Here is a 17,147-nt window from a genome sequence, read left to right as displayed (position 1 = left end):
CGCCGAGGAAATTGATTCCGGCTCCGTTCATAATATCCGACGCTTCTCTTCTTTCAAACGCGGCCGCGCCGTTCAATCGCACTCGCGACTCGCGCTTTGCTCTATCCGCTATCCCGAGCGATCGATGCGAAGCGCGGCCTGTGCCCGACTATACATAGATTCGACGCCGTACTTTTCTTTTCCGCCGATCGATGCTCCATTACCCGCCGCGTCCGAGAAACTTTTCCCGCGCGGGCCGCTCGCGTTTCCCGAATACAGTAATGTCTCCCTTACTGACGCTCAGATTGTCCACAGAAATGGAGCAATTTTGGGAAGAGGAGCCTTGCGAATTCGAGCCTTGCGACTTGTTTTTATAGTTACCGATTGTCAACGATTATAAAAACTCGATGCAAAGCCGGAATAATCGTATCTCCTGTTCCCAAATTGTCCATTTTTCTGCACTATCTAAGCGTCAGTTAGGGAGACTTACTGTACAGTAATGTCTCTCTAATTGACACTCAGATTGTCTACAAAAATGGACAATTTAGGTAAAGAAAGATACAATAATTCGATCCATATTTCTCTAATAAACAAATCCTTTACGTTCCTTAACACGATTATTTATTATTAAATCAGCTTTGCGAATCATTCGTTGAATTCTGTTCGGACACGGAATTATTTAAATTAAAATATCACTTACGAACTTCGTTAATCTTCACTGTACACCTTTCATAAAAATTTCATATGGTACACACGAGGTGTCATGCACACCAGAAAATTAAAACAACTGTCACGGTTAAACTACATATTATTTCGGGTCGGAAAAATTAGTAAATATTCTTCAGACGTTCTAAAGTAGAGGCGAACAGCGTCTTTCTTAAAAATATCACTTTTACATAGTAAAAAAAATCCGGAAAGTTCATGCTTCGTGACTTGTTCAATACTTCGAACGCGACTCGAGTAAATAATAACTCGTAAACAAGGCCGCAGATTGCATTTTTCGCAAAGGAAAAAGTTACTTAGAATGACCTCAACTAACCCACATTTCCGTATTGCGAGACATTTTTAGGACACCCTGTATATCGGATCGGCGAACGTACCCTGAAAAGTGCAACCGAGAATTCGCGATCTTAAACGACGATTTTTTTACGATCCTGACTCTAAAATCGTCGAAATTCCGTGAATTCTTTCGCGGGAGACGATCGAACGAATTTCTTAATCCGCTGAACGTGTCGCGATCAAAATTCCGACAGATTCGTCGTTCTTTCCAGGCGACGCGCGATCGATCGCTTTCGTTCGACGCGTCGGCTTCGCGTTACAGTAATGTCTCTCCAATTGACGTCGAGATTGTCCACAGAAATGGACAATTTGGGAAGAGAAGATACGATTATTCGAGTCTCGCTATTTATTTTTATAGTTAATAAATTTCAAATCATGTCATGTGGCCTCCGAATTGCCTTCGAATTGTCTCCGAATTGCCTTCAAATTGCTTTCAATTGCCTCCAAATTGCCTCCGAAGCGCCATCGAATTGCCTTCAAATAGTGTCATGTGGCCTCCGAATTGCTCCCGAATTGCCTTCGAATTGCCTTCGAATTGTCTCCGAATTGCCTTCGAGATGTGTCACGTGGCCTCCGAATTTCCTCCGAATTGTATCCAAATTGCCTTCGAGTTGTGTCACATGGCCTCCGAATTGCTTCCGAATTGTATTCGAATTCATATTCGAATTGTCTTCGAATTGCCTTCGAGTTGTGTCACGTGACCTCCGAATTGGCTCCGAATTGTCTTCGAATTGTTTCCGAATTGCTTCCAAATTGCCTTCGAATTGTCAACAATTATAAAAACGAGCTGCAAGGCTCGAACAATCGTATCTCCTCTTCCCAAATTGTCCATTTCTGTACACAACCTGAGCGTCAGGGAGATATTAGTGTACCTTGCAACGAGCTGCGTCGCCTTCGGAAAGGGTGCTCGATAACCAGTCTGGTTAATGCAACGCGGTATTTTCTCGTTGGGTGCGCAAGATGGGTGACCAGGGTGGTCGAACCGGGGAACAGGGTTTAGGCGATTATGTCAAAAGTATCCTACGATAGAGAATGTATAGTCTAAAAGACGATAGACGTCTAGTGGACGTCTAGACGCCTACGATGGCGGTTCATTTGGATTCGCAACTACTGTAATGTCTCCCTTACTGACGTTCAGATTTTTCCACAATAATGGACAATTTGAGAAGAGGAGATACGATTATTTGAGCCTTGCAGCTCGTTTTTATAATTGCCTTCGAATTGTGTCACGTAGTCTCCGAATTGCCTCTGAATTGTATTCGAATTGCCTTCGAGTTGTGTCACGTGACCGTCGAATTGCCTCCGAATTGTCATCGAATTGTCTTCGAATCGTGTCATGTGGCCTCCGAATTGCTTCCGAATTGCCTTCGAACGCGAACGAACAAAAATCTAGAAATTTTAGGGCCGAATTCTCGTCGAAGACGCATTGTTCCGACCGCGACGACGGAGTCGCGTGTTACCGCTCGGCGTTATAGTTTATTTACGAGGTGTTATGATCAGGCCGCCGCGCAGGAAGTCGAAGATAGAAGCGAAAAGTTGGCACCGGCACAGAATATCACCGAGCTGGTCAGAGACCCGCGGGCTTTTAGCTGCGTGTGTCGGAAGCGGGCGAATTCTATATGTATAATAATAATGAACTTCGCACTTGCGCAAACGGCGACGAAAGCGTTCGAACGACGGTGTAAATCTGACTCCCGCGCCGTATATTTTAAGTAATATACATACGTCGAAAGGAAAACATCGTCTATGGTATATTAGAGTATACCGGGTGTCCCTCGGGAACCTCTCATTAAGTAGTAATTAACATAAGTTCGGGAGTAACATAATTTCGGGGCACCCTGTGCAAACGTTAAAGTACAAAGAACTTTCTATTTGCTATAAATTGCCTGCGCAATTAAAAAAATATAATTCCCGTGCAAAGCAAGTATTCGAGCTTGCGAAAATTAGGATGAAAAGTCGTAGAAATGCACGAAGGGGGGAGCCGTGCACGCGCCAAGCGGGATGCCGGAATAAAATGACGAGGCTTTTTACGCGAAAACGATCGACTCTACGCCGATGCCAGGGGCGTCCGGGCGCGGCAGAGAAATTACAAGGAGCGGGCGGATAAGTAAGACAAACGGGCCGGGAGGTTAGGCGACGCGATGGGACACGACGCGAGGGCAAGAAACCTCGAGCAATTCGCAGGAGCCGGAGCTGCGGGTGGCACGAATCAACAGTTTATTCGGGGCTCCGTGACGATCTCGCCACGTCTGATCGTAATGTTTGCTGAAAGTTCACCAGGCGCCCGAGGGTTGCTGCAGGACAGAGTGTCAAACGCGTCCCGCGACCTGCGGCGAGACGGAAAATTAAGGAACTTCCGCTCGCGAAAATGCTCCCTTCTCGCTTTCGTCCCGTTATCGGATCTTCAGCCATATACAAATAAAATAAAATATTTTTAATAGATTTGCAATCGTGGTTCTGCGATCTACAGCTCTCCGATCAGAGAATAGCCGGTAGGCGAAGCGTTAAACCGCGAAGCGAAGTGCATCGAGTGCAGCAGAAAATCGAAAGAAGGCTCGCGACGCCCCGCGAAGAAAGATCGCGCGAAGAGCGAAGCCCTACTTCGAGCGAAGGAACCGTCAGCTGGGCAAAATAGACGATCGGCCGGATGACAGAGGCCGCGAAAGCGAAGCCCGGAGATCGCGAAACCTTTGACACGGTGCAGCGGCTCGCTCGTCGTCGCTGGGCCGCGAAACCAAACCCGTATCCGAGCCGGTGCGTCCCGTAACTCGGTGCTGTTTCTCCGTGGCTGGTTATTTTTTCGCGGGCACACGAAGATTCGCGGGGACGATAGAAGGCGACGCGATGCGTCGAGAACGGAAAAGAAGCTAAAAGGAGAGGGACAAGAAGAGAGAGGAGAGGAGACGGGGTAACGAGGCTCGCCGGATAAAATCACGCGACACGCACGAGCCAGCCACGCCGCCACGTGAAATCGCGTTCGTGGAAACGAAAACGAGAAAGGCGCTTGTCACTGCCAGTCTTGTAATTTCCTCGTGGGACGGGCGTCCCCCTCGCTCGGCTTTTACTCGCTCCTGCTCGCTCCTGCTCGCTCGTGCTCGCACTTGCTCGCCGTTGCGAACTTTCTGCGTCGGATGGACGTTCTCATTTTTAACGATGATCGTGCCGTTAACAGCGACTCGTCCGTGTTGCCTTGTAAAAAGTAATAAATTGCAACGTTGAATTCATTTAGATTTCCTCTATTTTTGATAGCAATATATTTTCAGATGAATTTATCGAATTGTTTCCAGAGGGCGATTGTCTCCCTAACTGATGCTCGGATCCTGCAGAAAAATGGACAATTTGGGAAGAGGAGATACGTTTATTCGAGCCTTGCGGCTCGTTTTTGTAATTCTTGACAATTCGTAGGCAATTCCGAAGCAATTCGGAAGCAATTCGAAGACAATTCGGAGGCAATTTGGAGGTCACGTGACTCAACTCGAAGACAATTCGAAGGCAATTCGAATACGATTCGGATGCAATTCGGTGGCAACTCGGAGGCCACGTGACACGATTCGAAGTCAATTCTGAGACAATTCGGAGGCAATTCGAAGACAATTCGGAAGTAATTCGGAGGCCACATGACACTATTTGAAGGCAATTCGATGGCAAATCGAAAGCCACGTGACACAACTCGAAGGCAATTCGAATACAATTCGGAGGCAATTCGGAGGCCATGTGACACGATTCGAAGGCAATTCGGAGGCAATTCGGAAGCAATTCGGAGGCAATTCGGAAGCAATTCGGAGGCCACATGACACTATTTGAAGGCAATTCGATGGCAATTTGGAAGCCACGTGGCGCAACTCGAAGGCAATTTGAAGTCAATTCGAATACAATTCGATGGAAATTCGGAGGCAATTGGATGGTAATTCGGAGGCAATTCGAAGGCAATTCAGAAGCAATTCGGAGGCCAACAATTCGAATTGCCTTGGAATTGTCAACAACTAGAAAAACGAACTCCAAGGCTCGAACAATCGTATCGCCTCTTCCCAAATTGTCCATTTTTGTGGACAATCTGACCGTCAGTAAGGGAGACATTACTGTATTTCGAAATGCCGTTTCATCTCTTCGTTCAAAAATCGAACGAAATAGCATTTCCAAATCGTATTTGCTTGTGCGAATATTTCAGTGTCTACTATTCTACACTACAAAATTTCATATTTCCAATAAGCTCTGATAAAACGTCATTGATCTTTGTTACTCCGTGTCCCATAATTCCTATTTCGAAGGCGACGAGATCAATTTGGCCGAACAAACGGGTAGTTTATGTTTTATTTAAAAATTGTGGATACCTGTTTTTTTAATATAATAAACGCGCTGGCTCGCATCGGCTCGCAGTTACGCGCTTAGTCAGTTTTTCTGGTCGCAGCTCGGCGCTGTTCGCCGCGCGAGGCATCGCTATTTCCGAGCACGGCGCACGCTCGTTCGAGGAAACTCTATATGACCGAGCGTGTTATTTAGCGACCAGTCGAGGAAACTCGCCGGCGACCGCTGGAATCGGGAATGCGAGGTCGCTCCGTTGTCCGCGGCGTGCGGCGCGCGGCGCGCGGACTTGCGAAATACGGTTGTTCGCGGTCCAATTTATCGCGGACACCGTGCAGTAAACATCGCGCCGTTATTGTTAATAACTTTGCCCCGCGTTTGTTCCGCCGAGCAACCGAGCTGGCCGTCACCTTCGATGATGGACGCGATTTAAGCCGCTCGTTCTTCGCGTCATCGGCGCGAAATATCTGCCGAAAGTGGATGGGCCGCCGTTTAAACTCCTTTAAAAAGACGTTGAACAGAGCGAGACGAGGGAGCGGCTTTCCCTCGAAATCGACGGCTATTGCCGGTCCATTAATCGGGTATGAAATGCGATAAAACGATGCGGTCGTGACACGAGCGACCTTCGGAGCGGCGCGCGAATGAAAACCGAGGGGCCGCCGAAGATCTCTCGGTCCGAAGTCCGCAGGTTGGCCCGGATCGCCGAGCGACGCTTCAATTAATATTACGATAATTTACGATACCAATTTATCAAGGGAGCTGCGACGCATCGCGCGCGGCAAAGGTCATCGTTCATTGTGTCTCCGCGCGGATGCAACAAGTCCTCCTTCAGCAGTCGCGGCGGTACTTAACCGTCCGCTGGCTGCGTTCCCTTCGAAACGGGGCCGCGGACGATCGAAAGTTAACGAATCGTGGCAGAACATTCGGATATCATTCTGTTTCGACGCTCGATTCCGAGCGGCGACCTCGCAATTTCCGATCGATCGCCGGCGCTCGCAGTTGATCGCGCGATCGTTCCGAACACGCTGTTTCGATTCGGAAGTTTGCGAATCCGCTCGAAAAGAACGAAGCTTTCGGTGTTCTTAAATCGGTGTTCTTAAAGTTCGAGAAGCTCGCGATCCGAAATTTGAATCGAGGCTCCGATTGTAATAACTTCGCGAGTTTTCCGCGAACGACGGGCAACGCGACTGCGAAAAAAGCGAAAAATGTAAGACTTTCGTTTGTTCTACGGATAAATAAACGCTTCCCTCTATCTTTCTGCCTTCCGTCGCCGCTTCGACGAGGCTCGACAATCGATTCCGAATGTCCGTTCGCGAACGTTGGAAAAATCTACTTAGAGATCACGTCGTAGTGGTTCAATTCGTAGATCAACTTACGGTTCAACTTATAGTTCAACTTGTGGTTCAACTCATTGATCAACTTACAATTCAAGTTGTCGTTCAACTCATAAATCAACTCACGGTTTAACTTATAGTTCAACTTATAGTTCAGCTTATGCTTCAACTCATAGATTAACTTACGGTTCAACTTATAGTTCGACTTGTTGTTCAACTCATAGATCAACTTATAGTTCAACTTGTGGTTCAACTCATAAATCAACTTATGGTTCAACTTAGAGTTCAAGTTTCTTTTTTGTCGTTCAACCCATAAATCAACTTACGGTTCAACTTAGAGTTCAAGTTGTCGTTCAACTCATAAATCAACTCACGATTTAAAGTATTGTTCAACTTGTGGTTCAGCTCATAGATCAACTTATAGTTCAACTTATAGTTCGACTTGTCGTTCAACTCGTAGATCAACTTACGATTCAACTTACAGTTCAACTTATAGTTCGACTTGTTGTTCAACTCATAGATCAACTTATAGTTCAACTTGTGGTTCAACTCCATAGATCAACTCACGGTTCAACTTACAGTTCAAGTTGTCGTTCAACTCATAAATCAACTCACGGTTTAAAGTATAGTTCAACTTGTGGTTCAACTCGTAGATCAACTTACAGTTCAACTTATAGTTCAACTTGTGCTTCAACTCATAGATCAACTTACGGTTCAACTTACAGTTCAGTTTATAGTATAACTTACGGTTCAATTTATAGTATAACTTACTCAGAGATCACAGAAAACTCCGCGATCGGTTCGCATTTCTCGTGATCCGTCATAGCGGCGATTCGCGCGAACATCTGCGCAGACGTCGATATGAGTCATCGCCGGCGATCGGACGGAGCGAGAAATGATCTCACGAGACCGCAGTCATTCCGCGGAGGCAGAGCTTATCGTCTTCGAACGCAGCTCTCTCGCGCGCGGTTCGGATAACTTTCGCGGCGCGACGTCGACGAGCCGAAACGAATTATCCTCCTAATTATTCGAAAAGCAGAGGCTTTCGACAACGGCTGAGACCGTTCGAAACGCGCCCTTCCGCCGGGTCCCCGAATGAATTGCGACGACGAGCGGATAAATCCGAACGAGGGTTAAAAAGAAGGCGAACGGTGCGCCGCGCCGGTTTGAAATCCGCTGGAAAATTGAACGAAAATCACGTTCCGGGGCCGGTCGGCCGTCGGCTCGTCGATCACTTTCGGGGACAATGTGCCAGGCCGCGCTCCAGAAACGCGGTAATCCAATTAAGAGCAACACCGAGGGGCGGTTGAATTAATCGCGGCAGATAAATCGCGCGAAACGTCCGCCCGGTGAATCGGGTCTCTCCCTTCCTTTTGTGCGAGCTTTAACAGCCCCGTCGGATGTCCCGGGTGTCGCCTTTTCAGGAGCAAACTGCCGGGTGCGTCGCGTCGAGCCGAGCCGAGTCGTGAATGCGAGGAACGGCTCCGCTCCGCACCGCTCCGCTCCGCTTCGGCTCGCGTTGTGCTCGTCGCGATAGTAATTGCCGAAGCGGCTTTAGAAAGGACGCGCCGCGGATCGAACTCGAAGAAAGACGCCTCGTTAACCGAACCTGCTCGTCCCGCTCGCACACCAGCTCTTTATCTAGATCTCTCTCTCTTTCTCTCTCTCTCTCTTTCTCTCTTTCGCGCTCCTGCTCGTGCATGCTCGCTCTCGGCCGGTCGGCCGCGTCGCGAAATCCCGGCGGGATCGACGACATTAGAGCTCGGGTCACGACAATGGTCGTGCGGTTCAGGAGCAACGGCGATGATGCGATACACGTGTTCAAGGACGCCGCTTCCGCTGCGATCCGCCGCAATCCGCGCACGCCGCGCCGGTGCACGCGGTCAAGGCTGCGACCTTGTCAACCTTCCGCGCGCACTAGTTTTTCCTTGCCACGGTGCACGGCGGAATGCACGCTCCGCGTTGCGCAACCGGCGCCGGCCGAAAGCGATTCCGAAAGCGCCGTCAAAATTGAAGGGGAAACTGTACGGACTTTGTTTCACGGATCCACAGACTTTTGATAGATTTCGAGCGAGAAAGCTCCAAAATTTCGAGTCCCAAGCTGCGCGAATTGTCTCCGGATTTTCGGAGTAAAGATTAGCTACCCTCTGCACTTAAAAAGAATTTGAACTTGGAAGATTAAAGAATTTGTTCCGAAGTAGCGCGTGTCGTATGCGAAACATTTTAACCGTGACACGAAAAAGTAATTAGCTGCCATAAGCATACTAACACTCGAGTTGCCGGCATCGTCGATTCCGAGCCTGGTTTTCGCTCGAGCCGCCGGGTTTAAAGACGAATTATTTTTATCTAGCCGCTCGGCCATTATCGAATTTAACGCTCGCCGTGAAGTTTAATTGCTGTCGTCGTTATTCGCGAAATATTCGCCGGCCGCTCCGGTAACTATTTCCGACCCGACCTAATTTCTACGCCGGCGTGTTCGGCCGCGCTAGAACGGACCGCGTTGATTATCGTAGGTAACCACTGCGGATTTTCTACGCTTCTGCCGTTCGCCGGCCGAGAGCTTTAAAGAACAGTTAGCATAGCGGAGGAAAGTTCGTCGTTCACGCGAACGTGCAATCATTAGGGGCGTAATTCTCGGGATATCCGGGGTATCCCAAAATTATGGTACTTCCGGGAAACGAGGGATTCCTTAGGTTATTTGAAGCAACTTTTTCCTTAGCGAAAATGTTCTACGAGGCTTCGTTTACGAGTTATCGGCGAAAAACACCGACCAATGAGAGATCGCGCGCGGCTGGTGCCCCGCCCTCGCGACCATACGGCGCGACCATACTCGCTGAGTCATACGGCCGACGCGACACGACATTGGCCGCAGGGGCGAACCCCCGCCGCGCTGGCCGATTGGACAGCGTTTTTCGTCGATAACTCGTAAACGAAGCCGCGGATCGCATTTTCGCAAAGGAAAAAGTTGCTCCAAATGACCTCGGGAACCCATCGTTTCCTAAAGCAACATAATTTTGGGACATCCTGTATAAAGCATCACGATTATATTTCAAATACAGCGTAAATTCTACGATCGAGCGTAAGATATAACTATAATTCGTAAATTCAAGAAAGGGGGAGAACACCAATGATTTCGGAACGGGGGGAGCGGTTTAGGGCGCGCGGGCGGATCGTATTATTCGCGAGAAGACGTCCCACTTGTTTCTTTTATTCCGTCCGTTAGAGGCGGTCTCCCGTTTCGCTCGATCAAAGGAGGGATCGCTCTCGATCGTTCCTTTATGTCCCGTAAATTGCGTGGCAGCACCTGATCCGGATATCGTCTAGCAGGTTTCACGAGCCACTCGCTCGACGGGGGAAAAACGCTCGTACCACTTGCTCCATACTTATCGAACTTTCTACGGGCCGTAAACCCCGGACTCTCTTTCTCTCTCTCTCTCTCTCTCTCTCTCTCTCTCTCTTCTATGGAATTCCCGAAGCTAACCGAAGTGAGAATTGCTCCGAGTCCGCGACCCTTTTGCCACGATTTCAACAGAGTTCCTCTGCTACAATCGCGAAACAATTTTCGATCGCGATCTTTGTGTATTTCCAAAGAAGCACCGATCGTCTGCGCGAATTCGATTTTATAATAGTACCAAAAAATAGAGTGCCGGAGAATCGTTGAACGTTTGAGAATTCGAGAAAAGGGATCGAAAATTCGATCGCGCGCCGCGAGGTGTCCGATGTCTCGCGGAACGTCGCCGATCGCGAGCGGAGTTTCGGAATGAAACTAGTGCATAACGCGTTTAGGATGAATTCGGGCCCGTGCGGCGCGTTACCGCATCAAAGGTCCGAGCGACGGGGAACAGGGAACGCGAAGTTTCGGCGAAACCGTCGCGGCGAGTCGCGTCGGGACGCGGAGAGGATCGAGAAGTCGAAAGCCGAGGAGGGTGGAGAGTTGCCGAACGGCCATTTACCGTTTCGGCGCACGAGCGCGGCCGGATCGATGGCTGCACCTCACTTTCACGATCGCTGGCTCTCCCTCCGACCGCCCCTCCCTCCCCTATCCCAACGTTTCGTCCCGGTCTACTCTCTCCGTCTCTCTGCCTCTCCCTTTCTCTCGGCTTCGCATCGGTGGCTTCTCCCTGGCCGCCTCTCTCGCTCTCTCTCTCTCTCTCTCTCTCTCGCTTTCGCTCTCTCTAGCTCTCTCTATTTCTCCGTCTATTTATCTCTGTCTAGCTCTCGGCCGCTTTGGTAGTCGCGCGCGGTGCACCGAGTGCGTTCACCCTTGCGTCTCCCTTCGCCTCCCCATCGACGACACGCACACGAGGACGACGGTGCACCCCACTGACACGTGCTCTCTCTCTCTCTCTCTCTCCCTCTCTCGGTCCCGCTCTCAACGGTGCACGCACACGCGCACCCATAGACAGACACCCGGCCGTACCGTATTTCGTCGACCCTCGCGGCGCAATCTTTTCCTGCACGGATTGCGGGGAAGGCGGACGCTCTGTCCGAAGGCGGGCCCGGCTCCCGAGGGAAGGAATTTCGAAAACGATATCCTCGCCAGCAACACGATTTTCATTTTTGATGCGCGTTCTGCTAGGTTTCGACGCACCTGACCCGCGTCTGTTCTACAAACTCGGCTGTAGACGTATCGTTGACTAAATTCGATTCGGAACTTGACATTTTTTAGTTCAACTTGTATAGTTCGTCTTGGATAGTTCAAGTTGTCGTTCAACTCGTAGATCAACTTACGGTTCAAGTTGTAGTTCAATTCATAAAGCAACTTACGGTTCAACTTATAGTTCAACTTGTGATTCAATTCATAAAGCAACTTACGGTCCATTTTTTAGTTCAAGTTCTGATTCAATTCATAAATCAACTTACAATTCAGCTTATAGATCAAGTTGTGGTTCAACTCATAGATCAACTTACGGTTCAACTAACAGTTCAATTTATAGTTCAACTTGTGATTCAATTCATAAATCAACTTACGGTTCAACTAACAGTTCAATTTATAGTTCAACTTGTGATTCAATTCATAAATCAACTTATGGTTCAACTAACAGTTAATCTATAGTTCAACTTGTGGTTCAACTCATAGATCAACTTACGGTTCAACTTACAGTTCAAGTTGTCGTTCAACTCATAAATCAACTTACGATTCAACTTAGAGTTCAAGTTGTCGTTCAACACATAAATCAACTCACGGTTGAAAGTATAGTTCAACTTGTGGTTCAACTCATAGATCAACTTATAGTTAAACTTGTGATTCAACTCATAGATCAATTTAGAGTTCAACTTGTGGTTCAACTCATAGATCAACTTACGATTCAACTTATGGTTCAACTCCATAGATCAACTTACGGTTCAACTTACAGTTCAAGTTGTCGTTCAATTCATAAATCAACTCACGGTTTAAAGTATAGTTCAACTTGTGGTTCAACTCATAGATCAACTTATAATTCAACTTATAGTTCAACTTGTGGTTCAACTCATTGATCAACTTACAATTCAAGTTATCGTTCAACTTATAAATCAACTCACGGTTTAACTTATAGTTCAACTTATAGTTCAACTTGTGGTTCAACTCCATAGATCAACATACGGTTCAATTTACAGTTCAGTTTATAGTATAACTTATGGTTCAATTTATAGTATAACTTACGGCACAATTTACAGTACAACTTATGGTTCACATTACAATATAAATTACGGTTCAATCCATAATATAACACACGGTCCAATTAATAGTACAACATACTATTTAAATTGACCTCGCGTGCAGCGTTCGGCGCGATCGCGATCGCGATTTCGATCGGCGCAGGTGTGTCTATCGGCGATCAAGGTCTCCCGACTTGCGGCGGCGAAGGTTACGCCGCGATTCATGGTTTTTCCGGCGGTAATGAACGGCCCAAGCAACGGAGGGAGACATGCGAATGCGTGCGCGGGCGCGCGCGCAAGAGAGAGAGAGAGAGAGAGAGAGTGCGAGCTCACGCGACCCGCCGCGCCGGTCTTCCCGGCAACACTAACGGGGTTTAGCGGCAACTCGAAAGCTGGAAAGCTCGAATGGCTAATTAGTTACGGTAATTGGTTCGCGTTCAATAGTTCGCGGACTTTGCGAGCTCAAAGCTCGGGAGTTCCGCGCGAGGCGAGGCAGTGATGGAGCTCGGGATTTAATTACCAGCAGAAACTCGAGCACCAGGAATCAAAAGAGTTAGTAGCTAGCACGAGAGAGAGAGAGAGAGAGAGAGAGAGAGAGAGAGAGAGAGAGAGCGGCAGAGGATGACGGTCGGTTTCGAACTCGGAACTTACGTGGCCGTTTCTCCATTCCATTCCCTTTAATCACGGGCCGGCCGCGGCCGGGCAGCCGTTTACCCAGCGAGGCCGGACGCCGCAGGACCGTCTCCCCCTCTCTCCCCCCTCTCCTCTTCCTTTGTGTCCCGGACGGGGAACGTTTGCGCCGCGGCCGAACGTGAAAACCGTTTTTACTTTTTACACGAGCCGACGCTACGAGATTTATCGCTCGCGAGATACCGACGGAATAGTAACAAGCGCGGCCGCCGCGCGCGTCGTTAAAACATTCAACCGAAAACGCTTCCGTTTATTGCGAGCCGGGCAGCACCCGCGTCGGTCCCATCGACTAAAGTCGGAATCAATCGGAACGTTTCCGTGCCGTGGAACAAGTTCCACTCGGTTCTACAGTTGCGACGCGCGATCGTTTGCCAATTACAGTTATGTCTCTCTTACTGACGCTCAGATTATCCGCGAAGACGGACAACTTGTCAAGTGGAGATACGATTATTCGAGCCATGCAGCTCGTTTTTATAATTGTTGACAATTCGAGACTATAAAAACGAACCGCGGAAGGTTCGAATAATCGTATCTACTCTTCTCAAATTGTCCATTTTTCTGGATAATCTCAGCGTCAATTTTGGATCACCGCCGGCCAATTTTGGGTCATCGGATAGGTCCTGACCCCGGCCGTCGCGTCGCAATCGCGAAAAATACGTTCTCCGTTCGATAGACGAAATATCAGTGAATCCAACTCGCAAGAAGCAAGAAGGTTCCGACGAGGTTTCGAATTTTTTTGTTGGACGACGAACACGCGATACGCGCGGACATTTCGGATTACAGTAATGTCTCTCTAATTGACGCCCAGATTTTCCAGAAAAATGGACAATTTGGGAAGAGGAGATACGATTATTCGAGCCTCGCGATTTATTTTTATAGTTAATAAATTTCAAATCGTGTCATGTGGCCTCCGAATTGCTTCCGAATTGCCTTCGAATTGTCTCTGAATTGCCTTCAAAATGCTTTCAATTACCTCCAAATTGCCTCCGAATCGCCATCGAATTGCCTTCAAATAGTGTCATGTGGCCTTCGAATTGCATCCGAATTGCCTTCGAGATGTGTTACGTGGCCTCCGAATTTCCTCCGAATTGTATCCAAATTGCCTTCGAATTGTGTCACATGGCCTTCGAATTGCTTCCGAATTGTATTCGAATTCATATTCGAATTGCCTTCGAATTGCCTTCGAATTGCCTTCGAGTTGTGTCACGTGACCTCCGAATTGGCTCCGAATTGTCTTCGAATTGTTTCCGAATTGCTTCCAAATTGCCTTCGAATTGTCAGCAACTATAAAAGCGAGCTCCAAGGCTCGAACAATCGTGTCTCCTCTTCCCAAATTGTTCATTTTTGTATACAATCTGAGCGTCAGTAAGGGAGGCATTACTGTAACGGGAATTGTGCCGTGCTCGCGCGTTCATCGACCGTGTAATTCGAGTTATCCAGCGTTTAGGCGGACGACGCTATGCCCGGCGACCTATCATTTTACCGTAAATGATCAACAACGCTGCGCGAAATAATAACAACCAGCTTTGATCCGGAGCGTGCGGTACGAACTCGAGGTTTATCGCGGGCGTTCGCGAACGGAAGCTCGCTGTATCGATTCGATAACGTCGAGTGTACATATCGAAACGGTTACGGTCGGTGAGGCGAGCAATTACGCTGTTTAAATATAGCTCTTTTTCTTCCGAACGGTTTATCGAACGTCGCAGGATGATCGAAAGAAATTGTCGTATCATCGAATCTTGGAACTTTTCGTTTCGCAGTTAATGGGGCATTGTGCGATAAAAATGTTTCCGGGAGAAATTTTTAGAGGAACCTGTTTCATTGAAATATTTGCCGCGACAAGCTTAAATAAATCCAACGTTGTCGTTGTTGTAGAACGATCCGGCGGCGATAAATCGCCGAAAACCGACGTCGCCCGATAAATTTCGTTAGATCGGGGCGGCCGATTCGCGGATCGCGCGTCTAGACGATTCGAACGCGAACGATATTACGATAAGCAACGGCTGGCGCTCCGTACGACGGCCGAAAGTAAATATTTCACTTTATTCGTGGCCAGCTATTCTAGCGCGACGCGTAGCTGTGCACGATAACTGCCACTTCATCGGGCAAATATTTACCGAGGAAAGCGCATGCCGCGCGGTTTACTTTCCGTCGGCGTGCAGTTGAACGTAATATTAACTTACGGAAAACCAGCGGATAAATCGGCCCGGATCTGGGCATCGATTCGTACGCTTTATCGGATCGGCGACCAGCTTTATCGCCGTTCTATCGATGACCGGCAGTTCGCGACATTTATCTGCCTTCGCACGGTAATGTCTCCCTTACTGACGCACAGATTGCGCACGAAAATGGAGAATTTGGGAAGAGGAGATACGATTATTCGAGCCTTGCGGCTCGTTTTTATAGTTGTTGGCAATTCGAAGACAATTCGGAGGCAAACCGGAGAAAAGTTGAAGACAATTCGGAGACAATTCGAAGGTAATTATTCGGAGGCCACGTGACACGATTCGAAGGCAATTCGGAGACAATTCGAAGTCAATTCGGAGGCAATTTGGAGGCAATTTGAAGACAATTCGAAGATAATTTGGAGGCAATTCTGAGACAATTCAGAGGCAATTCGAAGACAATTCGGATGTCACGTGCCACAACTCGAAGGCAATTCGAATACAATTCGGAGGCAATTCGGTGGCCACGTGACACGATTCGAAGGCAATTCAAAGTCAATTCGGAGGCAATTTGGAGGCAATTCGGAGACAATTCGGAGGCATTTCGAAGGAAATTCAGAAGCAATTCAGGGGCCACGTGACACGATTCAAAGGCAATTCGATAGTGGTTGCTGCTTCCACCGTTGCCAGATATCGTTGCCATCGTTATTAAATCGCGAATCAAATGGAACTATTTAGAACTCGTCGAAACGATTACAGAAATAATTAAACGCGTGCCTAGCAGCAGTTCCTGCGTTAGCAAAAATCGTCCGAGTTCACGCTTTTCAAAAAATCTGCCGCAAAGGATTAAATTCATCGGGCAATTACACGCGTCGTAAAGCGCGCTGAACTCTTGTGGAACATTTGTTTTCATAAAAATTGAAATCGGGGATCCCTCAGCCCCGAATTTCAGCGGCGGCGCAATCGTTGAATTAAACACGAGCCGTTACGATTTCATTCGCGCGCGCGGGGAAAAAGGCGGCGGTGATATATGGACGTTATGCTCCCCAATTCTGAGACAGGTCGTCGATCAAGCGTATCGGTAATTTAGCTCTCCTCGGGCTTCGAACGCTCGGCTTCGAGCAGCGGCAAGCCGAGCCGAGCCGAGGCCGCGTCGCGTCGCGATCGATACGATCGATTGAATCCGGTAATCGGGCCGCTCGAATAACCAAGCTAATTTCGTTCGCTTTTTTGCTCGTTCCAGGTAAGTTTCCACGGCGTGCACATTGATTCGTTACCGATCCCGCTCGAGGAGAAGAACATGCTCGTGGGAACCGCCGGTGCGCCGCTCCGACGGGCCGTCGATCCTTCCAGGTACACCGTCTACTTGCTCGAATTAACCTGGCTAATGAAAATCTATGATCGATCGATGAACGATGCCAAACCGGCTCGCGAAATTCCGACCGTTATCCGGAGCGCAATCGCCGCGCAAACGCGAGCTCTTCGACGCTCGGCGAGTCCGAGCGGGCTCCGAGTTTTTTCATTCACGGTTATACGGATCGTAAATACGCGTTTACAGGGAATTCATTCGATGGAGTTTCCCACGGGCCGCGTTGCGCTCGAAATCGCTGGAAGTCTGCGCGAATATAGTTCCGTTCCGTCGAGTTGAACGAGTCGCTCTTTTCAGCGCACCGTAACGCTATCGTTGAATATTCTGTTGCGGCGAATTTTGGGAGAAAGTAGAATCCTTCGTTCGTAAAACAGTGGTATTAAGTTTCGATAAAAGGAAGAATCGTAATCGATGCACCGCGTCGGTACATCGCCCCACGTTTGCTCGAAAAATCGATCGACTTTTGGCGAAAGATCCCGCGCAAATGTCAGATCGAGCCCTGAAAAAATAGCTCGAAGATCCGACTCGGAATCGACTCGAAATCGTGTTCAGGAATTTCGCGTCGAAGCAACCGGGTCGTATCCGGCAGAAGAAAAGCAGTAGTTGCGC

At 48.4% G+C, this 17,147-nt stretch overlaps 1 protein-coding gene across 5 annotated transcripts in view; it reads left to right on the top strand.

The window, feature by feature from the left end:
• Positions 1-17,147, top strand: part of LOC117225726 (uncharacterized) — a 380,710-nt gene that overhangs the window by 186,590 nt on the left and 176,973 nt on the right. The window contains exon 3 of one of the 5 annotated variants that reach the window (XM_076526220.1): positions 16,413-16,522. The exons of the other annotated variants lie outside the window; for them this stretch is intronic. The gene's annotated coding sequence lies outside the window, so the exon portion shown is untranslated. The remainder of the gene's footprint in view (positions 1-16,412; positions 16,523-17,147) is intronic. 5 annotated transcript variants of the gene reach the window in all.

Source organism: Megalopta genalis, chromosome 14 (genome assembly GCF_051020955.1).
Source record: "Megalopta genalis isolate 19385.01 chromosome 14, iyMegGena1_principal, whole genome shotgun sequence".
NCBI classification, from domain to species: Eukaryota; Metazoa; Arthropoda; class Insecta; order Hymenoptera; family Halictidae; genus Megalopta; species Megalopta genalis.
The sequence above is the reverse complement of the archived record's forward strand: the minus strand, read 5'-3'. Positions and strand labels throughout refer to the sequence as shown.